At 36.2% G+C, this 23,736-nt stretch overlaps 2 long non-coding RNA genes across 3 annotated transcripts; one reads left to right on the top strand and one right to left on the bottom strand.

Moving 5' to 3' along the window:
- Nucleotides 1–538: 538 nt before the first annotated feature.
- On the bottom strand, nucleotides 539–4,181 carry LOC137398557 (uncharacterized). Its single transcript, XR_010978963.1, has 4 exons — nucleotides 4,014–4,181; nucleotides 3,334–3,494; nucleotides 2,301–2,435; nucleotides 539–889 (listed from the first exon to the last, which is right to left on the bottom strand). It is a non-coding gene; the product is annotated as an uncharacterized lncRNA (long non-coding RNA).
- Nucleotides 4,182–4,533: 352 nt separating this feature from the next.
- Nucleotides 4,534–15,220, top strand: LOC137398734 (uncharacterized). Of its 2 annotated transcripts, none has more exons than XR_010979010.1 (4): nucleotides 4,534–4,628; nucleotides 11,463–11,553; nucleotides 14,090–14,232; nucleotides 14,530–15,220. It is a non-coding gene; the product is annotated as an uncharacterized lncRNA (long non-coding RNA). The 2 variants fall into 2 exon arrangements; XR_010979011.1 differs by lacking the exon at nucleotides 4,534–4,628 and adding an exon at nucleotides 8,309–8,431.
- Nucleotides 15,221–23,736: the final 8,516 nt, after the last annotated feature.

Raw genomic sequence — 23,736 nt, 5'->3', positions numbered from 1 at the left:
TACTTTGAAATGTCTGGGTATAAGCATTCACATAATATTGTCTTCTAATATGTTCGGAACAGTATGGCATTACACCATTATGGAACATTCAGCAGATGATCTGGTGCAAAATTCCTGCGACATGGGGAGAATGTTACAGAACATTCCACAAGCATGCCTTTCATGATGTTGCCTCAAAGATATTAGCCAACATCCCAGGAACGTTTTCGTGCAGAACATTAGTGGGATGTAACTGTGTAGACAATTTCTAACATTTTGATGTTTCACAGAATGTTCCTCTAATGAATTGCGTACAATGTTACTATAATGTACCGAGCATAACCGTCGACAATATTCTTTCCTTAAGCTATACAACATTCCGCCAACATTACGTCTCGGAAGCAACCTAATTTTTCTATAATGTGCCATGCTTGACCTTCACACAACATCTCTTCTCAAGGCTGACGGACATTCAACAAATATTGCACCTTAGATATATACGAAGACTTTTACTAGATTATTCTTAAAATAATCTTTGTGAGCATCTCAATAGTTAGGGCATGGTTCCGAAGCTGTATATTTTGGTACAAACAGTTGCATGATATAATAACAAAAAATAATATGAAACACAATAAAAATATAGCTATAAAATGACTAAACTCTATATATATTGTCATCATCAAAACATGGCAGAAAAATACCACAACCTTTACACCAGAATAAATTATATATCAATGATACACAGAGACAAACAAGCAAAGCTATGATCATATTTGTGAATAATGCTACAGTCCACCAAATGCTTTACCACATTAGACTAAAGTTTTTCCAGCTCGTCCGTCCTTGGATTGTGGTGGCGAAGGCTGTTCTTTCATCCAACAATTCAGATTACAGTACAATCCTTTAAGCCCTGAAATGTGAAGAAGCATTTATATTAGCAGATGAGAACTGCTAAAAAGTACAGAATACAAACAAAGCAAATATGAGTATAAACTAAATATGGCAACAACCTGTTAACAAAGTAATTATGAACATCGAGGTTGATCTGCCACATCACAGTGTCACTTGCTAGATACATGAAATAGTACCAGCAATACTTTTCTTTTCACTATTTGTGGGCACTCTATAATAAGGTAATATTGTCCACTCATTCAAGTTTTTGGAATCGCGATTCCTCATAATAGGCACAGGTGGATACAAGAGTGCACAACCACCATATTTTAAAAATCATCCTAATCAGCTTTTTATTTAATGGCTTCATAACTGAGCTTCCTATAAGGCTGCAACTTCATATTGGCATATTATGAAAAATGCACAAGCATATCATATTTAGGGTTGCGCTAATAGTAAGTTTCTTCAGAAGCAACTAATGTCCTAGTCGCATTGTTCTTATGCTGAATTATCATTTTAATAATTTGAAATTTAAAAAGAGTTGTTGTAGAATAGCAATGCGGTAAATTAATTAGTAAATCTCATGTAGCAAAAAACACGAACTTGGACATATCCATTAAAAAATAATAACAAACTGTAAGCTAACAACTCCGCATTAGTCGAGTTATTTACTTGGAGGTTAACCTTTCTGATGAGACGCTATATGTGCAAACAGCTATATACGCAGGTAAATGAGAAGCACTGCTAATGCTATTGCAGATTGTTCCAAAGCTTTAAGAAACGCCGTGCAGATATTTAATGAAAAATTAAACAATAAGATTTTGTAAGTTTTAGTTGATCTAGAAGTATGCGAGCAGCCTGCCTTTTCAATTTCCTTTATAAGCTTGTTTGAATTAGCGCGTACACTCTTTTAAAAATACATAGTCAATCAGCTATTGTTGCCTCTTACATATTGTCAAATTCTTCAATCATACCTATCTTATATCACAATCAAATAGCTGAAAATCATGTCATAAAAAGAGAAAAAGAAATTACATCGCACTACTAGCTCTAAGTTGACATTTTGGTAAAAGGCAGCACGATTCTCAACCTAACATGCTTATCACAAGTTATACATAATCTAACACAATGCAAACTTTCAAGAGTTGCTTTCTTAATTATGTACACGTGCACACAACTCTTAGATTTCCATATTTTCTCTGCTTAAAATTCTGATGTGCTAGGTAGTTAGTGTTGAAATGTGCTTCCAATCTGCCAAAGAAATCTACGTTTTGTACTACAGCATTTCTAAATTTGAAACTAATTTTTCCAACTTTCAATAACAAAAATCACAGTTAAAGGGAGAGTAACTATAGATCTATCGTAAATTCAAGAGTACAAGTCGAGATCTGAAGTTTGGTTCGAAAATCCTGGTTTTGACATGTACATACCGTGACCTCTTCCATGGCCCAAATCTTTTATTCGCTAATAGTTCAATCGGGATCAGAGGCGGGCAATGCGTAGCTGAAGAAATGGCATTCAAAACACCATCAGTAAGGACGCCTTTTTTGGCGCCGTCGGGAATACTACAATTAACAAAAGCCTGAGAGTAGCATGTTATAGTGAAGATCACAGAGAACAAAAAACAAGCCCTTAACCAACGTACTGGTTCTCCTCAATACAAGAACAAAACCGCTACCTCGGATAATAGGTATTCAACAGAGTAGCAATGCCGCAAGACAGATTTCTGTCAGAAATCGTGATTCATGTACAAGAAAAAGGTGTGAATGCCCAATAGTGGATGTGTCAAATGGAATACTGAAGTGTGGCCTTGTAGGCAGATACTACAAAAACCAACATCAAATTCAAAACATATCACGTAATTCCAGAAGAGAATCCTAGTGATGACATTTCGAATGGTGAATAATGGGGACCTGGTGTTCCAATCAGCTCACATTGAGTAGGATTACTGGTATTTCACTATTTTATAAATAAATTCCTATATGTGATATCATGTAATTTTGATTTGCAACGGTTTTTGAAGTTGAATTTTACTAGAAATCGTGCCATGAATTACATTACCGTCATATTTTTGTGCAGACACCGCAGCAATACTATTTAAATTCATGAAAGAAACGAAGTCACTGTTGGGATTCAAACACAAATGCTCTATGGTAACATCTTCCAGCGCAGCGAGCTGGAAGCTTGTAGGTGTAGCATAAATACACACTGGTCAGTGCGCGAGGCGACATTGCAGTAGAAGGACTGGTCTTATGTACTGAATATTATATGGTATGTTTATCGAATTTGATATGGTTGTCACGACGTTAAGGGCTTAGGGCACAAATAAACAAACTTTCCATGTAGCTGAATTAAAGCATATTGATAACATATTAGTAAGCCTACAACATGTATAATAAAAACACAGACATGGAAAATTTGCAATAGTGATGGAAAAATGCAAGAAATATGTCTAGATCTCACCTGTCCCACATTTATTGATACCGATTCAATTGGTTATGGAGAATTTACTGTTGAGCCGAACCGGTGTATGGTTGGCAAATTGACCATAGTAGTGGTGATTGACTAGATAACGATTAGACGATTAGTTGCAAGGATAATGGCCAGATCTTGTGAGATTCATTCTAAAAAATCGCAAACAAACCACATTAGAGATCTTGCAAACAACAAATCGATAAACTATCTATATGGTAAGAATCTAATGGTTATGGACTTGGACTGAGATTGAACCGATAACCTTGTAGTTGCAAACCCTAAATCTGGCCACTAAAAACTGCTGGTTGGTCACTACTAATATTGCTCAACATTTTCCAACTGAATAACAAGTTTAGTAGCTCAGTGACTAACAAACATGTCTTTACTCATTTGATATATGCGTATAGATCTTCATCTTTATGGAGACAATTTTGGAGACAAAAATAATGGCAAAGAAAGAATTCTTCAAATTAAGTTTAGGAAATGGCGTTCAAACTTGCAAGCTGATGCTTTTCAAGCTGTTTTCCAACGTCAAACGCATCCAAGAACGATAATCCACTGCAGTTTACCACCATGGAGTGCAATTATTTAGAAACACAGTCTTTAACACTCGGTTTTATTTACGGAGAAAAACTTGAATTTGTACCAATGCAAAAAACTTTACTCACCAGCAATAACGATCGCAAAGAGCGTCAATATCATTTATTACTATATTGTGAATTTTATTGCAAGTATTGCAGATGAGTTAAGCATCGTTAAATCATTAATTAAACTACAACAACCGGAAAAATAAATCATATGGCGGATATTTCCTCCTCCTAGTTTTGCCTTGTCCGATATTTTCAGGCATAATACGATGTAAATGCATACCTTCGAAATCTTTCGAAGGAGTACGATGTAGATTTTTAGCTTTCCCACGCATCGAACTTCATAAATTCCGAAAAGTTATAACTAAATTCTATGTATATGCCCACAAACAATCTCGGTTGATATTTTGGTTCATTATACAGTAATACAAAAAGGCGTTTAATCTCTTTGTAAAGATTTATTAGACGTAAACTGACAAAACGTCGTAAAACCACGGTTATGGAAGACCAAGCGAGTCATACTTAACGCCGAATACCTGTTGGAGATTCCGACAAGTTGGTGATTTTTTCTGAAACTACCGATGTGATTACCGCTACCTATACTCATGATGTCGTGTTAAAACTGCTAAAAGAGTTCTGAATAAATATCGTCGAGTGATTTATTCACTACTAATGGACGTGATTTGACGCTATTTGGTAAGAAACCTCAAATTGTTGATCAGTTACAAAACTGCCTTACACAAAGCCACTGCACACTCGCAGACCTGCGAAAATGGTGCCCGAAGGGTTGAAATCAACTTGATATCGAATAATGAATACCATATTTGCCTTGTGGTGACCGATTTAACTCATGCACTACTATAAGCCCCTCTGTGGGGCTTACAGACAATTTAAATCAGACGGAAGCCCCTCATTGGAGCTTTTTTATATTATGTGGTTTGGTTCTCTTTTTGTAGCTACAAGTGAATGGATTCAAATTTTCTTGGTTCAAATGCTTAGTATGGAGACTATTGTAGTGTGTGCTCATGTGAAACTGACAGTAAAGGATTCTTATAAGTATTATATATATAGCATTTGTATTCATTTCATGTGAAACGTTAATTGCGGATGATTCCCAACATCTATAAGCACAAAAGCTCTGAAACGCGCTCGTAGAGAGCATACGAATTTCATCGCATCCGACGAAGACTTGCCTTGTTTGGCCTGACCCATTTTGTGAGCAGCTGTTTGAATGGCTTTTGTTGATACAAATTAATTATGTTCAACCTAAAATGAATTACGTAGTGAATAAGTTGAAGACTCTTTTATGAGAAAGAGATTTTGAGGTGATTCTTTTGTGAGCAGTACATCATGTTTATGTTACACAACTATTTATTGTACTGACTGATAAGAAAAACGAAGTTGCAAGTTGTCAGTCAAGACTCAATAATCATTTTTTATTTACAGCATGAAACTTTGTTGAGTCCAAAAATAATCCATCAGACAACAAGCAAAGCAACCTTTTCACTTCTAACATTCCTTGCAAAAAACATAATTTTCAGTGATTTGTCTGCTAATATGTTACACAATTCTAAGAAAATTTATCTTTGCCAAAATTATTTAAGCATTGCCAAGTGGAAGTAACTTTATGCGGATCCATGGTCTATTCTAGCAAATACATGTAGACTAATTATTATGACATGACCATGTAGTAACTGTAATTTTTAAATTCTGTAATTTATCTAATTGTGATTTTTACAAGTTGATATAAATGAGATAATCTCTCTTCGAGTTAAATTCAACAACAAGATTGCATAAAGGTTTGGAAATTTTTTTGAAGGTGCATCCCCCTTTTTCTTATTTTGTAAAGAGCAAATCTGACAATACAACAATCATTTCAACGGGTATGTGAACTGACTGTTTGATATAGCCGCGTAATTGCCTTTAAGCTGTATAAATCATCTATCTGAGAATTTTCTGCAAGTTGACAGTCTCGGTTACGATGGTTGTTTCTTGTGTCATTACTGACCAATGCCCCAGATGGGCGCAAACTATTTTTCTAATTGCAAAAGGAAGATTTGTTTAGTAAATTGACAATGTCATATAAGCAAGCTAATAACAATAACTGAACACTTCATTGTTTTGTTAATTATTTGTAATATCTACTGTGACAAGCAACGACAAAAACTGAGCCAAAGGTTTCAAAAGAACAGTGAATATCACACTGTATTATTTAACACTGTTTACGAAAACCTACAATAGGTGTTCTCGTCATTTCATGAACAAAAATTAAGATTGTTATATATGACCTATTGTTAAAGGTTGACTTGCAACAAAATTCACATTACAGTTATTTGATATCAAAAGATGCACCATGTCTTATTCTGTTGTGTTGTAGGTGCAAATTATATGGGAATGTAATTAAAAGCTTTTAAAAGCTAAAAAAACCAACAGTTAATCACAGCCACATGAGACCGCCGTAGTCTGAATTCTCTTTCCAAAGCGGCTCAAATGGGACGTAGTTGTTACAGGATGGTTTCTGTTTACACTTTCATGCAACCTCATTCGTCGAAATATTTTCACAAATATATTTCACACATTCAATAAAACCAGGTCTATTGTTCTTACGCGTCTATTTTATCGTCATTGTAATGCAGTCACTTTTAGCTCTGATATATTATAACTTACCGTAAAAAGTCGTTAAACTTTCTATCCTTAGTTCGAAGGCGTACATATCATTGTCTGATAATCATGACGAGCCTGTTGGTCACATGTGATATTCGAAAATTGCTGCAAAAATTATTTGCGAAGTATTGGGTCACATGATCAGATTACGACGTGACGATTAGATCAAGCCAAAACAAAATTGAAAGTAGCGCGCATCTATATTTGATATGGGGTCTTCGGTAAAACCCGAAGTGTTTGTCATAAACTAGTGCTACGATAAGTTTTATATGGAGCTTTTTATCGGCCTTTCAATTCACATGAGAACATCATGTAACAAGACAATAACCAAACTGTCAGAACTACGTCAGAGAAATAAACAGATTCCAATTTACGGCGGCTTTTTGTTTTTGAGCTTTCAAGAGCTTGTAATCACATTTCCACATATTTGGCACCTACAACACAACAATGTAAGACATGGTGAATCTTTTGATACTAAATAACTGTAATGTGAATTTTGTCGCAAGTCAACCTTTAAAACTAAAACTAAAGCTTTGGAGGCTAAGCTGCTTTTCATCAACAACAAAAACTTCAGCTTTTTAAAATTCACTCTCAGGGTCGTAGAGCTCACATGTGTGCTATACGGCTCTGTTCACGTCTACACATACTGTTGCAACAATAAAGCTATCTCTCCTTGAAGCAGACAATTCCACTTCTCCGGTAACTTTTAACTACTAAACAGCTATGGCATTCGTTAAAAAGTATTAGTCAGCCCAGCTTATAGCTCTATGGTGACAGTTTTGTCTTATTAATAGAAACACACATGCAATAGATTGAAGGAGAGTCTATGGGTGATCGATCCGCATGATGCCACACTATCACAGTATTATCCAAGAATTGTATTTCAATGGGATTATCGCTCAACTGAGCAGTTACCGGTGTATCTTAGACTCGCAGCTTACAAATTTCTTACTCATCAATACTCTTTAAGGGTGGTCAGTGGTCACGTGAGAGCCGAAATGAACTAAACGACACAAAACAACGTTGCTGTCAGTTGTAAACTGTTCAGCCGAAGACATTTCTGGCTGAAACGAACCATTTCGATCCTGCTCAAAATTTTGTGGTCGAACCCTTGCGTTTATTGGCTGGTTAAAATTCTACCGAGCACTCGTCACATTTCTATTTATGTGCGTGTGAGCAAAGGTAAATAGAAATGGGACGATCTTTTTATTTGGTTAAATAAACAACATCAAACAATTTATGACCAGGCTCTCCCGGACTTGTGATTGTGTTGCATGAATGTAAGATGTTGTGCTTGAGTTTTGCATAAATGTTAAAAAATGGTTGTGGTTTTATTTCCTGTAGAATATAAGTAATGTGTCATACTCATCCTGATGAATAATCGTTGCCTGTTTTATTTATGTAAAACCACAGTACTATGATGAAGACTGTTTTTGTTTGTTATGTACTCAGCATAGAAAAACATTCATATCTTAACAAAAAGTATAATTTTGTTGATGGAAGGTTTGGCAAAATTTTTCTATCGTGTGATTTATTCTGAGCAGCTGAACGATCTTCTGATAAGTCTGCTGTGTAATAATAATTAATAATTGTTCCTCAAAGTTTTTTGTTTACAATAGAAATATTTAGTTTAAATACATAAAAACTACCAATGAAACAGTGTCCTGTCTCCATGCGTATGGTATCTAGGAGGCGAACTGACTTCGGATGCCATGTGACATGTGGCTTAGCCGACCCAAAGTAAACTAACCTCCAAACCTAAGTCAGTTCGGTCATCGCGTGACCACAGCTTTAGCGTGTCACCTTTGCAACATTACTAAAAGGCTGTGTTTCAAGTAAGCGAATCTATTACTGGTGCACCTTCCATTACATCACGTGGTCCATACATGCATACATAGCTGAGAGGTTCTATAGAGGTCCGAAGGGCTATACAATATTACATAGCCTTTTGCAGAGGTCTCTCCAAAGTCGTTCTGTTATCGAAGATGTCATTGGCAGCTGACCAAACTTAAAGTAAAACAACCATGATAGTTAGTGTAATTAATATAATTATTCAATAAGTTAAAGCAATGGTAAAATAAATTGTGGCAATATGTTACAATGCGATACTGTTAGCAGCGGATGACATTCAATCTATATATAAATGTGAGCGTTAGTCGGTCGGTCCAGTTGTATACGGATAGTTTTAGTAATAAAAAATTCGCTTCGCAGAGGATTTAAACTTGCGAAGATTGTAATCGCAAGTTTGCAAACACGCATAACTAACCACAAGATTGTGATTTTCGGCCATTTTTTTTTCGGTATCCGTATTGCGATTGTAGGTTACTAACTAAATGTATATGTAATTTTTACTATTAACTAATATTACCATTTGTTTCATTTTTATAAAGTCATTTTAAAATCCATTACCTCTCTTTTAATGTGACGTTTCAATTTCAGATGTCCTGCTGCATTCCTATTTTCAGTTTCTTATAAAGCAATCGCTAAATCTACAAAGTACCGTGGTGTGCTTCATTGCTATACATTTGTACTGGTATCGTCCATAAAAACTTTTTCAATAGTTTTTCAAAGTAGCTTCTGCTGCAGCAGTAACCTTTGTATACACACGTTTCTACATGTATATAGTCACTGTTATTAATAATTCAGCCTAGTCATGATTTTTATTTTATTTTTTCAATTAAATAGTGCAAGTGCTCTAGAATATCGAATATCAGAATAGGATGAGGTTAAGCACTTTACAAAGAATCATAGCCATCTTTGGTACTAAAAATGATCAGTGCTTGTCCAATTACTACATGAATTATGATGTTATACTTATTTCTTTGGCAATTAGGCTTATTTGTGCTGTTTGTCCGAGGTTGGAAGGAGCAGAAAAGCCTCTGACCTCTTGTATAGAACGCACTAGAGTTTGCGCAAGCAGAGTGCCTCAATAGTTTAATAACCTAACCAGGATGGACAATCATTTGTGTCGCTTTGGTTGTCCACTAGTTTATTGAATGATTCATAAGCAGTTTGTTTGTGTGTGTGTGTGTATGTGTGCTCTGGTCACTCACCTGTTCCCATACACGTCGCAAAGTACTGGCGACAGCACCACATGCTATTAGCGGTGAAATGGGAACCTATGCGCCGAATACAGCCAAGGACCGCCGATAGTTGCAGACGGCCTCGCAATAGTTTAGGGCTGTTCAAATGTCGCAAAAGGCCGCAGGCAAAACCTTCATGTAATGCTCGTACAGGTGAAGGTCACCATTATAGAAACGGCATGGCGAGCGAACATTTTATGTGATTCCTCGATTATGTTTAGCGATGTAGCTTATATGTGAACATATGCCACCGAGCCTAGTGCCGCAAGCGTTTTGCTGCGCAAGTTACCGCCAGAGTTTCGAAATCGATATGTGAACCAGGCTTTAGTATTAAGCTGCGTTCAGATCAGCCATTGTGCAGAGGCCAAGTTTGATCTGAGAGTGGGTGATTTTGTTCGTTTTTTATTTGCAGGGTCAGATAACTTTAGCTGATATATTTTAGTGAGTCACTCCTTGAATTTTGCTGACTGTTTCCTACAATGTTTTTAGTGAACTTTTTTAGCAAACTGCCTGATTATTTTGCACTGCTCATCGCTAATAATGGATAACCATAAGGAGGACGATCTTTTGCTAACATAATGTGCGCAGCAGTTATATGTTCCACAGCAGTTTTCCGGGTTGCGGTTACTCATGAGTGAAGCTATGACAATAGCATACACAGGTGTGAAGACAAATATGGTGTTCATATTAAAGCCCGATTTCCATATGACAGCACAAGGCCGCGACGTCCTGCGTGCGTAGGCCAGCTGTGATATGGAAACTTCAACACACGACGATAGCGCGACGTGCGTACACTAATCGCAAGGATCCAACAGAATGGGTCCTTGCGATGGGTGCGCACGATTATGTATCCCACAATACACCGCTAGACCTTGTCAACCCATCCCATAATTCAAACGGAGGGCTGTTTTCCGAAGAAATCTGTCTCTCCTACGAAAAAGTAAGGAAATTATCCACTCTGTCCAATGCAAGCGTGGTGCCTACGCGCGAGATGGAAACACCGCATTGCGGCCTATAAAATGCATTGTGCACGATCACTGGGCTGTGCACGATCATTGTGCTGTCATATGGAAACCAGGCTTTAATGACACTATGACTCACAGTAAAAAAGATGTCATTGGCTACTCAAATAGAATATCGGCTTTGAAAAAAAATTTTCTCTTTGGACTATATCGGTATCAGGCTTGTTTGCGCTGTTCACACGATACGATTCTCGGTCAGTAGAAAAATTGGTCAGAGAATTGACCCAAAATCGGCTGCTGTGACCGCAGCTTTAGTCTGTTAGATTTAGCTTTCTGCTTTTAGGAGGAAACTTATGTTATGCAAAAGCTATTATAACGAATATTGTTGGTTGGTCACATCGTGTATCTGCTCTAGTAGGGCAGTGGTGTCAGGTTTAATGCTTATTAGTTTGTTGTGGGGGCTTAATAGAAACTGATGTTTTTTTTTCTTCTCTAGAGGGTATTCTCAGTAGAAGCATATATCTGACTTTAGTTCATTTTTGGCAATTGTTTCCAGTTCTAATTTATTGCAGCTTCAGTGGTAGTGTCTGCCTTTGAATTTTGAGCTAATATAATCGTGCATTGTGGTGCCATTTTGTGAAGCGACCAGCATTTGTAATCTTCAGTTACACACCCCATGAATACTTGTCATTGTGAAACAAAGGAACTCATCATGTTATTCAACTTCTATATTAGTATTTATGCATCCTGTCTTAAGAGTATTATACACCTCTTACATAACCACTCATCCCCTTTTATTTAACCATTTCTGATGTGATTAGGAAACAGCTTTCTGGACTCTTGCTAGCTAGCCTGGGCATGGCTCTCGTGGTGGATATGGAGAGAGAGCCTGGGACACATAGCGAAAAAAAGGTAAGATAACTTCTGCAAAACGAGCGACATATGTTACATATGACGCTCAGACTGATACTAATGGAAGCGTGTCGTTAGATTCGTATCTCACGATGTATTAGATGTGGCGCGTTTAAAAGCTTATTGTCACGGTAACGTGACTTGATCTAGTAAAAAGCGCTATTTTTTTGATAGGCTGGGTGGTTACGAAATACCTCGTTTGATAATAAAACGATAGGAACCATAGGCTACTATTCTCTTGCGTTTTCACGTTAGCAGTTTCATTTCCTATACTGATAAAAATGGAGCCATTCAAAATTCATCTATCAAAGCTAGGCATAGTCACACTGAGACCAAAACAGTCTCAAGTTTTACAACATATTATCGCAGGTTTTGACCAATTTATAGTTCTTCCTATTGGCTTCGGAAAGAGTATTTGCTTTCAGATGGCACCGTTTTGCAGTGGTAGATCCGAGTTGTTCATAATAACTGTCGCGAATAATAATACTCGTGAGTAAAATAAAACTGAGATTACTTTTTACTAGATAAACTTTTCTTTACTAGCAGCGTGCAATTCATTTTTGTTGTTCTATTGCTGTTCGTTTGCTATGTTTGTATTGTTATTGTGAATTTTTTTTATTCAATTGATTCAATTTTTTATTATAATTAAATCAAAACATAATGAATTGAACATATGAAATAATATAACTGTCGTTATTGATTTATTATGCAACCAACATTTCATACTTACTAACCAGCGTTTGTTTGCTGCCAATTCAGATTAAAAATAATACATAATACTCACGGAGATCATAAATAAGACCGTCACATGATACTCCTTCGGAAATAGCGATTGTGATATTAGCGACTTCAGAAGTCGGCTTTTAGAGTTGTCTTCCCCGCGTGTTGCGATGTGTCCCAGGCTCTCTCTCCCAATCCCCACGAGAGCCATGCCCAGGCTACTTGCAGATTTATTATTCCAACTTCCTAGCACCTGCTATTTTACTGCTTAGCATAAATGTTATCTGCTTCCTTGTACTTACTCGCTTACTGCCTAGGAAGCTTTGCAGCGCCCAATCGTCTGTGATCTACGGATGTGACGATTGCCTGACTGATTAGGCAAACATATATAAGCCTATGTAGATCAGAAACAATTTGAACTCCATATTTTACTCACGCTCTACGTATCACTCTGCTCTTGTATCACTCTTTATATTTTTAGACTTGCGCAATGAGCATCGGCCATTGACTTGATTAGCCTTCATATATTTCATGTTTTTGCAATTGAAAGTTTGAACTTTTAATAAATATATTCTGTTTTAAAGTTTTTTAACTAAAACAAACCAGTCTAATTCTTGACATTAAATCTACACCTAAAATACAGTCCTTTATAAATTCGCAAATCATAAACCAACTACTTGAACCACCAATCCAGCACTTATAGTTAATAATCCTTTAAACAGAGGGTCATTACAATTTCTATGTCATCAGTGAACTATTCAATTGACAAGTTCATTACTAAAGCAGCATGTTTGTGGTGGTTGTAGATAGTAGTTTGTGATTTTGCTGCCAGCAACTTTCTAACAGCAAATTGTTTCCAGCAAAACTGTTGAAAATCTGAGTGTATTGATTTTAACTATATACATTGTATAATAACCGCAAGTACATCACTAACTTCCATACTATACTCCACACAAGTTGCTTGTAAAACTGTGTATCTCATAACTGAATATTGTAAGATGGCAGATCTCTTCATGAGTGTTTCTATTGTATTCTCAAAAATCTGGTTAATCATTGATTGGCTTGGTTTGCTGAGCATCAGTATCTTTGTCAGACTTATATGTCAGACCTATGTTGGCATAGGCCTGAAATCCTCAATTGCTTTATTTGTTTTCTCTATAAAACATGTTATAATGGAACTCTATACATAACAACCCAAAGGTAGACAAATGTGTTTTATTTTATAATTTTAAAAGTATAGCACTATGATTCTTCGTCTTAACTTATTAGTATGCTGGACTTGGTAGATGGCATCGAAATCTGCAAGCAAACACATTAACAATCAAATATATTACAGAATAGGAGAATGTGTTCTAAAAATGGTAACTACCCTTGTTGCTAAGCTCGCACCTATTTTTTGGATCAGCTTTAAAATGGCTTTTTTGCTAGAAAAACAGCAATACTGTTTCTAGTGCTTTTTGATTCAACTTAACTAGCCCATGTTTAGTACATTTACTGTGACTAGCATGCTCACTTATCACCACTTGCGACTCTACCACATGCCATTCAGCCACCTAAATGCTGAGTATTAATTAATGTCATACGGCAACCAGCTTTATGGATGCAAAGCTTTTATGTGAATTTAATAATATTTTTAAAATTAATTGCTATTAAATCTAAGTGGTAAGTACAATGGCTGGTTTGGAAACTTTGGATAAGTTTTGGCACAGTATTCCGATGTCACTCGTGAAAAGATCCTGAGACCTACCGAAATTTATTAAAAATAACATTCTTTGCAATTGTGTTATGCAATTAAAACGTGATTTTAATGACACAGATGGCTCCTGCCTCTACTTCTCTCATCTAAACCAAGAAAGAGTCATGTAGAAGGTGACGATGACTTCCATGATGATTTGAAATCAAGCGAACAGCTGGAAATCGAACTGTCAAGGTCTGGCTCGAACATAGTGGAGTGCATCGGTAGGTAAATATGACCAATATTTCCAGGTTTTCTACAAAACAAAATATCTGGCACACATTGCAGCCTCGCTGCATATGCTAAACTGCATGGCTGCTCATATTGTGGTGCATAATTTGGGTATATAAATGTATTTTGGTATTAGCTACTTTCACTTATTGTTAGTGTATAAAGCAGATATACAGAAAGCAGAGTGGCTTGAAATAATACTGCAGCAGATCAGCGATATGTAGTTAAATTTATTTTATGGTTGATACATATGCTTTTTATAATAATATTAGCATATGATATTTATTTAGCAGGTTATGAGGTACAGAGCTTAAAACTCAACTGCAATGACTGCACCAGCTTTATAGCCTCCTGTCCAGGTTTACGCATCATCCCCTGATGCGATACTAATCAGTGTAAAAGATAGAGGTGGTATGTTTCCACCTCATCCTGTCATCACAAAGATATGTCTAGGCTCAGAACTGAGCATACGGCAGGGTGTCGACTTACAAGGAATCACTGCAGACATACCCAAGCTGGTGGTCACTAAAACTCTTTCATCGGTTTTACAAAGCAATTTGCATCAGGGATTTCCATGCTCGTTCCACTGCACAGCGCAACGTTAGTTAAAATATCACCTCCAGATATTTCAGGATTATAATTCATCAGGAGGCTACAAAGGTAGCAGCTAACAAGGGAATCTCAGATCAAGGCTTAGCCGACTGGTCGTCTTTAGTCATGTGTAGCCTTTCACAGTATGTCTAGAAAAGAGTACCATTTGTCGCTTGTTTTCTACGAGTTTGCTGATGCTGTTTGCATAACACCCAAGACCCAACATTTATATTCATGGCAGACTGTAATCAGCGTACGATGTACCAGTGTGTATGCATTTGAAATCAGTTTGTACACCTAGCTATCTGACATGTTAGCCCATAGCATATGGCAACATTGATAATTTTGCAATATCTTTTGGAATACATGTGCATCAATATACACTTTTACTCGCACTTTTTATATGAAATATTCAACTTCATGTTTACAAATTTGCAGGGTAGGAAATACATAGTGTATAAGCGGTGTATCTAAAATTTGAAACAAATATCTTGTGTGCTTTAGTAGTTATATCAAATTACGTGTAGCAACAAAAATGTCTCTTGATTCTTTCAGTGTAAACAATGATGACTCACTTGCCTGACCAGCTGCAAGTGAACAAAGCATTGCCCTTCTGTCACAAAGCATGCGGTTATTTATGTAGGACATCACTGCTTTGCATTGCCCAGTCTCCTATAGCTAATAGGTCTTAAATAGGCTCGTAAATGTCACCTTCAAGAAAGGGTAGTGAGCTTCAGCCAGCGCATTGGCATTTAAAATACACCAAAGGTCAAGCTGAGAATTAAACATGAGTAGCAGTACGCAGACCAACACACACAGGCACACATACATATTGAGCTATCCCTGCTACTTCACTCTGTATGGGGTATAAGTGGTAACATTACTTATGAGTTCAATATAGTGTCAGGGTCAGTCATGTAGTAGGACACTCCCCTGGTCATGAATATAATCTCCAACATATCTATGGCAAAACAGTCTTCAGCCATTTTGCAGCTGTTTAACTATGTGAATACAATTGTGAGAACTTTGCAAATTTTATGCAATTCAAGTTAGTTTATTTTTATCCTGCAAAGTTCTGATCAGACATCAGCTGTAATCAGCAATTTGGATTTAAATGCTCTCTGTTGTGTCCTTATGAGGCTTACAGCGTACCCGTACCCGTGGTTTTATAGAACTATTAGGACTAAAAATGGCTTGAGACAGCTGGAACAAACATTTACTGAACCAAAATGAATCGAACAATATTAGAGCATGAGCGTTTAATTAATCTAGCAAAAGGGCTACCCAAATATTGCAGCAGTAATATTAGGTGCTCAAAATTAGCCAGTTCAACCTTCTTAGGAGGGTTTTTGACATACACTATTTTCCCATGATGCGCAGTGCTTCGGAGTTGCGCCCTTTCCGAATCATGGAAACGGCGTCTTTGCACTGAAATCACTGCGCACTCATCAGTGCGAAGTCTGTACAAATTTGCAACAAGGAAACAGCAACTGCGCGGTGGCTGCACATATCTCCCATGCCATGAAAACGGATTCTTCGAGGGCCATGAAATAGTACAAAAGCTATCCTGCTAATCTTGTTTTCTAATCTGATTTTCTTTCACCTATATTTAATTATGGTCTGCGCCCACAAGGATGAGGTGATTACTTTCCCAGACTTTGTTATCGATGCCAACACCTTTCAAAAGACAGGAGGCACGTCCTAAATAACGTTTAAATAATATATTGCTTAAAAAATTCTTATTAAAAATATATTACTTTGTAAAAATTGTGTTCAAGTTTTGTAAAACATTGTGATTGTGTATTGTAAATAAAAGTATAATGATGACAGAAGCATAAAAAGACCTTTTCTGATGTTCGGTATCCATGATCGATTCAATTTCTCCATCAGGCGATTCGATTTATACAATGTCTCTTCTCTGGCTAATTTGCTGAAAACCACTGCGCAGCATGGTAACGTGTCAATCCCTTCGACTTCGGAGGGGGCTGCATCGCAGTACTGCGCACCATGGAAACATAGTTATAGTCCTTTTAACATTGCCCTAACAATAGACCGATCTTTAAACAGAGCAGCTCGTTTATTGTGAACGATATTTGCAATAAGGTTTCCTTTTATACATTTGGAAAATTTGCAGGTATTTTATAACCATAAAACAGCTAAAGTTTTTTAAAAATTCTGCAACTGAATAAAGCATTGTTGCAGAAAAACAGTGATATCTTATAGAGAAGTTGTTTTCATTGCATGAAGCAAGACTAAAGCTGAATAAGGATACTTCATTAATAATAATTTTGTTTGTGTTTTAAAGAGCCTTGTTAAATATTAAAATGGTTTTCTATTCTGTGCTAAAGTTTTGCATGCAAACAATAAAATAGAAGGAACTTAAATGACAACATAGGTGAAACAAATGCAGGCCTCGATTGAGTAAAATGTTGGTATATTGTACCTAAGTTCACTTGAAATGTAGAAAAGAGTAAATTGAATGTAATAAAATCCTGCGAAAGTGCTCTCAACTTCAATGAGGAATTAGTACGAGTGACTGCGCGTTACAATCAGAGAATATGAATAATTAAGCATTTTGCTATGTACACACTGTACTCTGCAATCAAGCGTTTCAATAAACACTTGCTGATGTGGATTTAACACCAGGCTTGACCTCAGAGGTCAAGTACTAGCCTAATTAATGACTCAATCAATAGCTAAGCAGTCTTGTCCCCGCTGAGCTTAGCAGCAATGATTCGGAAGGTTGGCACATTGAGACTGCTGAAATGGAAATAAAAACGACTGAATCGTGAAAATGTTTTAATGTGATTGTCATCGATATTCTAATGCACATTAATAACACTAGTGCCGTTTCCATAATTGGCAAGAACAATGGATTCGATAATGTTTTTTAGATCGCAAAACTCGCTTAGCTTGCGGATTTATGCTGTTTCCATGACGCAGATAACTTGTGGATTGGCTCAGTTTGCAAATTATGAGCGTCATGGAAACGCAGCTATTGTCTGTTAATTCTCTAGCATGTTGAACTCTTCTCTAGTTGAGCTCTAAGAGATGAGCGAATTAATCACATCCTTCAAATAGCACGACAGTAGACGGTCTCACTGTCAAGGACTGTTACACAGGCTGAGGATGTCTGACTGCTAACACGAGCTCACTCCGTTGACTATCTATGCGTTGACTATCTATGCCATCTCACCGTGCGGCGCATGGGCCATCATCCTAACCATAATGTTTTGGAATGTTGCATATATGTTACAGCCATTCTGAAAATAGAAATACACACAAATTTTTATTAATCATTTTGATACTCATGTGGCTACAACATATAATGGCACTGTTTTGAAGCTGTCTTCTATTATAGTTGCAGCTGTGTCAAAGGTTGGCTTGCAATAAAATTCACATTACAGTAATTTGGTATTAAAAGATTCACCATGTTTTACTCTGTTATGTTGTAGGTGCAAAATATGTGAAAAGGGATTACAAGCTCTTAAAAGCTCAAAAACGAAAAACCGCCATAGCTTAGAATCTCTTTATTTCGATGACGTAACCACGAAGTTTGGTTATTGTCTTGTCACGTATGTTCTCACGTGAATGGAAAGGCCAATACAAAGCTCAATATAAAACTTATCGTAGCAATAGTTTATGACAAACACTTTGGGTTTTACCAAAGACCGCATATCAAATATAGATGCTCACTACTTTACAGTTTTGCTTCGGCCTGGTCTAATTGGCAAGTCATAATCTGATAATGTGACCCAACACTTCGCAAATAAATTTTGCAGCGCTTTTCGATCATCAAAGGTGACCAACAGGCTCGTCATGATTATCAGACAATGATATGTACTCCTTCGGGGTAAGGTTAAAATATTTAATGAACTTTTGCGATAAGTTATAAGATATCAGTGCTAAAAGTGACAGCATTACAATGACGATAAAACTGACGCGTAAGAACAATAGACATAGTTTGATTGAATGCGCGAAGTATATTTGCGAAAACATTTTGACGAATAAGATTGCATGAAAGTGTAAACAGAATCCATCTCTCACAACTACATCACGTTTGAGCCGTTTTGGAAAGGGAATCCAAACTACGGCGGTCTCGTGGGGCTGTGATTTTATGTTCGTTTTTGAGCTTTTAAGAGCTTGTAATCACATTTCCACATCTTTTGCACCTACAACACAACAGAGTAAGACATAGTGAATATTTTCATATCAAATAACGGTAATGTGAATTTTGTTGCAAGTCAACATTTTACAACTAAACACCTGGCCAGACATTTAGTTGTGCTGCCAAAATAGATGACTATGGTATATTTAAACCCACCAGTCTCATGTGCATCGCATCTCCATCATTCGCTCATTGAGCAATGCTATGGCTGTCCCAAAGTAGGTATTATTCATGGAGTAAGCTCCATGACTGCATGAACAGTAATCAATCAAAAGTTTACTATTTTAGTCATGTTTACCAGTTTGCCTCTTCGCTATGACATCACTCAATAGGCTTACAGTGGAAATGTCTTACGGTGTGTTTACACTGCAGCAACTACTATCAATTTTAGTTGCGCATGAAATTGGCTGCAATCACATAGCTGCAACTTCCTACAGCTCCAACAATGATTGCACAGTAAAATTTTAGATTTACCAGACTTATTTGTTTTTTGAAACATGTAAACAGTTAGAATTTATATTTTCAAAGCTTGATGCAGTTGCACGAGTGCATTGGGCGGAGTCAATGACTATCTCTGACATCAAACATCTTTGTAAGCCTTTGCCTTTACAGATATTGTTACCCACAGCTAAAGCTTGGAACATCAGCAGAATTTATAACAGAATCTTTGTGACTGCTTTTGTCATGTTATGGAGGATTTTTTTCACCCAACCTCAGACAAGCTGACTATTTTACAGCGCTTACTGCTTGCTGTTTGAATTTTTCACATTTATTGCTCTTCTATATGAATAAACATGTTTCACCAATCATTGCAAATGCTAGTTGACTTTGATCATGTCTCATCGCTTTTCTTCTTTTCACAGTGTATGACTTAGTATGAGGCTTCCTAGTTCATCTACTAGCAAAGTTATGGTAGGGATACTTAACAATCACTTTCAATACGTCTACTTCATTTAAAAGCTACAGAGTGACAAATCTAAACATCTGAGGTATGCATGAGTTGACATTAACTGACTTGCCCTTAATTCGATTATGGAGCAAACTTTGAAGGCATGGTATCAAATGAAACCATATACATGTACCTCTGAAAGGTGTTATGAGGTCACTTAAGTTAAAGTTACACTAAGCCAAAATAAATTTGGGCCTACAAAAACAACACTTGAGCTAAGGTTAAAATGGTCCGCTGCTTCTGTAAAAAGTATTCACAAAATTAGCCATTATTCTTCTTTGAGGTAGGTTTTCAGATAATATGTCACATATTTCAAACATTCATCTTGTTCATTGTTAATAAGACTAATATGCTCATTGCTAATATGATTAATTTATCTCTGCAAAACATTCCAGTTCATTAGAACATTGTCAAGACATGCACAACGCTTCATTTATTACTAGGTGAATGCCCTGCGTTGCAAGGGTAATATAACTGCTAATAAACACTACATTACCTACTACATTACAATTACAGTACATTAACTGCAACTGTTTATAAGTTGTTTTATTACCCCTGCAATGCCAGGCATTCAGCTAGTGAGGCTATGAGCCCTGAAGCTAGATGGTAATTATTATCATTGCTATAACAGGACTACACTTGGACACAGATTAATATATATGTGTTACAGTTGTTACATATATGTATATATATATATATATATATATATATATATATATATATATATATATATATATGTATATATGTATATGTATATATATATATACATATACATATATACATATATATATATATGTATATATATATATACATATACATATATACATATATATATATATGTGTATATTGTAATGGCTTGGCCCGGTAGCTGAGCCAGCCTTACTATCCTAACAAGCCGGTGCAGCCTGAACTCTGGGCCTTCCCCTCGTCGGCCTGCCTGACACACCTAGTAGTCTGATCAGGCCACGGCTGGTTGCCCCAATCTCAGGCTCACTTGGAACGCTAACACAGCCTGCTCTCTGAGACCCTATCTAGGCTAGTCTAGGTTCCGGGCTAGCTTACTGTAGGGCCTGATCTCTAATGCTATGGCATTTCTGATCAGGTCCTGTTGTAGCGTAGCCAACCCTTAGCCTTCCTTAGGTATCTCCCAAGCAGTCCTTACTTGAAGCTAGATCAGTTTTGGTAGAATGGTCCTGACTAAGCCACCCAGGCAGGCATAAACGTGATCAGTCGTGTGAGTGAATTTAGCCTATTTATTATATATAATCATGAATACGTGTTGCACAGCGTCGCCCACTTACATAATAATTACATAACACCTAATTACGTTGCGGCAGGCCTGTGAGGCATGCAGTGTTACATAACAGGCTATAATAGAAAAGCACACATAAGGTTGTAATACAGAACATTGATATCTAAGGATAAGAGCATAGTTAATACATTTGTCTAGTCCTCCACAATATATATATAAAAAAAATTGTTTCCTCACCCCGGATATCCCGTATGGGTGGTAAATTCTGCTCTAACTCGGGTCTCCTACCAGAGACCTGGGAGTTTGAGCACTCGCCTCAAGATCTTAGCTGTTCCCAATAGCGCACTTTTCTGCAACTCACCTGAGTTGATTGCTGTTGGTATTTGGGCAAGCCATATTTTACGCGCCGGTGTTATTGCGCCCAGTGCCCCAATGACTACTGGGATTACAGTTGTTCTTACATTCCAGCATTTTTCAATTTCTTCTCCAGAAAGGGAGATATTTAAATATCTCCCTTTCTGGAGAAGAAATCTTTATGGTAAATGGATTATGATATACTTTAAATGCACAAACCCTATTACCCAAACAGACAATAGAAAAACCATTTGTGGTTGCATTGTACTATAGCCATTTTGCTTAGTATCAAATCTATATATGATGTATTTTAACAATTCTAAAGCCAAATTAATCTAGCTTATCCTTCAGGGTCCTATTGGGATCTGAACTGCAACATGATAAAAATGAATTTTTTTAAACTAATTTAATGTGAACTTGTTAAAGATTTTCATAAACATGACTTGACTTGGAGCTCTCTACATGCACATGTATTTTTCTATGTAATGCAAAAACACTGATTCAGTTCAAGCATGTACTCAGCTGCAATCTATTTCAATAACAGATTACCCAGTTTTTTCCAGTTAGAGTTTTCCCTCCTTGGAAGGTTGCATCTATGAGGTGTTAATCATGCCTCATAGCATTTCTCTAGAATTACTAGCAATTATCTGATACAACCTCCGGTAACTTCTCTTACTGCACCCTAAAACTTATGCTTAGTACAATGTGATTCTGCAAAAGAGTTGAAACCTGACAACAACAGAAGCTATGAAACATCCTGATAAAATACACCACAGTATAACAACTCCTTACCAGGTCTTTAGTATAACTACTAAATTGATGAAAACTGCCATATTTGGTAAAATCATCATTTATTATTATTCTAACATTATGACAGAACTAAATTATTTAGCGGAATGAAAGGTATATACTTTCGGTACTATGTTATGCAAATAAAATGTATGAATAAATCGAGTATTGAATTGTAATTTGAAAGTATTCAAACAATGTTGTTTTGGTATAATAAATCAAAACTCAAACCAAAAATTTTTAAAAATATTGCACAGGCTCACAACAGCAGACTCAAGTCTTTTGAAATAATTTCAACAAAATACATTTTTAATCAATTGGTTGAAAACATTTAACTTACAAAACAAAATGTAAACATGAAAAATTTGTTTAAAATGTACTAATACACATATTAAACTTACTTGTATTTCGTCTATATAATTTGTAAAAGCTTTTAATGATGAAAAAACAAATATCTGGCAAGCCAATTGAATTATCGTTTTTGGAATTTCAAAACTTAATGCTACAATTTTTAAAACCTTGCCATAGTATTATTAATTCCCCTAAAACATATCAGTTGATGTTACACACATAGAATCAAAGTACTTGTTAATAAAATGTCGTTTGTCAATTTATATAAAGACTGTTTTTTGCATCATCATTACTTCTAAGAACTACAATTGTAGCTGAATGCTTTATGCCTATTTACCAAATGTATATGTAGAACAGTCTAAACAGATGCAACTACTGTGAACTAGTAAGTGCTGCAGCTTTATAACCTCGTTACATTTATATTACTGCTACACTTTCCTCTTTAGAAACTCTTTGTTTGCATTCAAACTTTTTTGCGTTGGCCTGTTATCAAATTAGCCAATGTTTTACTTTTTCAGCGCTCTCTGAAGTTAGTACCAGTACCAGTTGGTATTATTTTTGAAATTTGCTCTTTTCAACTATATTTGCATTTATCTCAAATTTTTAACAGGTTACTAATGAGGTTTTAACTACATTACTAATGAGTTTATGGTCAAAACGCATACAGCGATAGTCTGTCATTCTTGCTATAAACTTTGTAGTATTATTTTACATACCAAGTATTTAGGATCTTCAGTTAATAGCATCTATAAACTGTATGCAAAGTGAATACAGTGTCTTTCTTTTCGCGAATTTTAGCAAGTCAATAATCTTACTTTCCATTTTATTGACTACTGCAGTTTAACTATGTTAGTTTCAAAAAACTGCAAGCACCAACTATTATAGCAATTTAATAAAAACGAGTTAATGTGAAACTAAAAGTTGTCCTTCTGTTAAAGCGTAGTGGTACAACTCCCAAATTATTAAAACATCACTTGAAGTTACTGTATCTTGCTGCAAAATGAGAAGGTAACTTCTATGTAATTTTGTATGCAAAATATAAA

This window comes from Watersipora subatra, chromosome 6, assembly GCF_963576615.1.
Source record: "Watersipora subatra chromosome 6, tzWatSuba1.1, whole genome shotgun sequence".
In the NCBI taxonomy this organism is placed as follows: Eukaryota; Metazoa; Bryozoa; class Gymnolaemata; order Cheilostomatida; family Watersiporidae; genus Watersipora; species Watersipora subatra.
Note: the sequence above shows the minus strand (reverse complement) of the source record. Positions and strands in the feature narration are given on the sequence as shown.